Source organism: Somniosus microcephalus, chromosome 9 (genome assembly GCF_052327205.1).
Source record: "Somniosus microcephalus isolate GS21.2 chromosome 9, FLI_Smic_1.0, whole genome shotgun sequence".
In the NCBI taxonomy this organism is placed as follows: Eukaryota; Metazoa; Chordata; class Chondrichthyes; order Squaliformes; family Somniosidae; genus Somniosus; species Somniosus microcephalus.
In genome coordinates, this window is record NC_140995.1 from 10433101 (window position 1) to 10436050 (window position 2950).

General features: G+C 47.1%; 1 non-coding gene across 1 annotated transcript; it reads left to right on the plus strand.

Moving 5' to 3' along the window:
• Positions 1–1687: 1687 nt before the first annotated feature.
• Positions 1688–1760, plus strand: trnak-cuu (transfer RNA lysine (anticodon CUU)). The gene has a single exon. It is a non-coding gene; the product is annotated as a tRNA-Lys (tRNA).
• The last annotated feature ends 1190 nt before the right edge of the window (positions 1761–2950 follow it).

Here is a 2950-nt window from a genome sequence, read left to right on the forward strand (position 1 = left end):
AAAACAGAATTGTCCACTTCAGCTCGGTCCTGTAGAGAGCTGCCAGCGTCCGTGGAACTGCACTGCAGGACAAGTGAGAAGCTTCAGGGTAGGAAGAACAGAAATGAAGACACAGAAAATTGTAACTCGTTTAGTCTGATATCAAAGTGGAAGATAGTACCTAACTCTCTAACAATAGGAAAAGAAAAAACAGATGATGTGTTTGTTATTATTTTAGCCCGTTTGTGGTCAGATGCACATTGTGAGAAGATGGGGGTCATGCTGTGTAAATGTCAACAGGTTTCACCACACACGCGAGTTAGCAAGGCCCAAATTGATTCACTCAGCCTCCAATAATGAACTCACATAAACAAATGTACTCTGTATCATTTTAATATTTCATGTCAGCTATTTAAAGCCATTTTGTCGCTGTTGTTTTTCATCTAATATAACATTATCTTTTGCAATGGAAGAAAAAGTACAGTTAAACAATATTTTATCTGCACACCCCTTTCTACTCTGCGGTAATGCGTGGGTGGATATGAGAGCTATTATTTAGTACATTCCCATCGGCCTAGCTCTGTCTTGTTCTCACCTCCTACTCACCAGGTTAGATTATGTACCCACTTTTCATTCTCAGCTTTGATCTTATCATGTGTTCCACAGTTTGCATCTCACCAGAATGTAAAGTCAAGCTTACACTGACATAGTTTACTAACTCTTAACAAACTGCTACCAACCGTTTTGAAGCCTTTCTCTTTCTCATTAGTAATGATACTTTTGCCCTTGTTTATGACCAGATAAAGCCAAATAAATCTCAAAATAGCTCAAAGCACTAAATGGATTTTATGGCTTGCAAACATTAAATAGGTGTACCCTACCGAGTACCACCATTGGCCTGCTGTAATCTTCAAAACCAGGATGATTGTGGTTGTAGCCTTATAATACTCAAGAAAGTGTGGAGGGAGGCGAGTCCATACGGGCCTACCAAGTCAACATCCCATTGGCCTTGCAGTTAGGCTGTGAAGCTTAGCTTATGAGCTAAACTTGCAGGACTAAAGACAAAGTGGATGCTGAGCCAAAGAAGGAGATGTAAAGAGAGGTGGTCAAAAGAGTTGGGTTTTAAGGAGCGTCTTAAAGAAGAAGAGGGAGGTGGAGAGGCTGAGGGATTTAGGGAGGGAATTCCTGAATGCGGAGGCTAGACAACTGAAGGCACTGCTGTCAATAGTGGCCAAAGAGAGGGGCAATACACAAGAGAGCCAAGGACGGGGGAGCGGAGAGTTCTGAGGGAGTTTTGGGGCTGCAGGGGGTTCCAGAAGTTGGATGCCATGAAGAGAGTTAAACACAAGGGTGTGACTTTTAAATTGGAGGGATGGGTGGGGGAGGGGGGGGGGGGCGCGGTGGTAGTCAATGTAGATCAGCAAAGACAGGGGTGTTGGGTGAGGCGGACTTACTACGGGATAAGACATGGGCAGCAGAGTTTTGGATGAGCTGAAGTTTATGGAGGATGGGAGGCCAGTAGGACACCACTGGAAAAGTCGAGTCTGGAGGTGACAAAGGCATGTACAGGAATCCCGCCCCAACCGCGGTTTTACTAACCACGGGGGTTTTCAGGGACGTATCCCCCGCGGTTGGGGAGGGATTACTGTATAAGGGTTTCAGCACCAGGTGGACTAAGACAGGAGCGGAGCTGGGTGATGTTACAGACGTCTGGCTAGCTCAGTCGGTAGAGCATGAGACTCTTAATTTCAGGATTGTGGATTCGAGCCCCACGTTGGGCAGTTTGTGTTTATGGGGAAAGAGCCGGCACAGGCACGAGGGGCTGAATGGCCTCCTTCTGTGCTGTATCATTCTATGATTCTAGGTGGAAGCCTTTGCAATGGATAGGATTACATGGTTGGAAACTCAGCTCAGGGTCAAATAGGACACCCAAGTTGTGATGAGTCTGCTTCAACCTAAGACTATGGCCAGGGAGCAGTATGGAATTAACAGCATGGTGCCGAGTTTATGACAGATCCTCATGATGATGGCTTCAAGTCTTGGCAATACTTAGCTGGATGAAATTGCAGTTCATCCAAGCAGTCTGCCAACACAGAGGCAGTGGAAGGGTTGAGAGTGGTGGGGGAGAGGTAGAGGTGGGTGCTGTTTGCGTACAAGTGGAACCTGATCCTGTGTGTGTGGACGATGTCGACCAAGGGACAGTATGCAGATGAGGAAGAGAAGTGGGCCAAATATAGATCCTTGGAGGACTCCGGAGGGGGGGCGGGGGGGGGGAAGAGAAGCAATTGATGGAGATACTCTTGCTAGTTAGTATTGGACAGGTAAAAGTGCAACCAAGCGAGGGTAGTTCCACTGAGCTGGACAAGGGAGGAGAGACATTGGAAGAGAATGGCGTGGCTGACCATGTAAAAGGCTGCCGAGTGATCAAGGGGGAATGAGAAGGACGGGAAGGGGTAAAGCTCCATGGTCACAGTTAGCCGAGGATGCCATTTGTGACTTTGGTTAGGGCTGTTTTTGTGCTGTTTTAGGTATAAACCTGAATGGAGAGATTCAAAAAATGGAAATTGCACAAAAAGATGGGCATGGATTTGGGCAACATGTTCAAAGACTGGAGGAAAGGAAGTTGGGAATATGGTGGTAGTTTTCAAGGACAGAGATTGAGGGTGGGCTTTTTGAGGAAGGGAATGATGATGGCGGATTTCAAAGACGGGGAGCAGTATCTGAGGAGAATGAACCGGTTATAATGTCACCTAGGATGGGGGCCAGGAGAGGAATTTTGATGGTCAGCAATTTCTCTGAGCATGGTGTCAAGGGAGCAGGAGGTGGTCTAATGGTCAAGATGAAATTGGAGAGGGACTGAGGGGAGATGCCAGAGAAACTGGAGAGAGATGTGGGTTCAGGGCTCGGGTTGTGGAGAGCTTTGGGGGGCAGGTTTGGTATGGTGAGAAAGGGGAAGGGGGGAAGAAGCAGT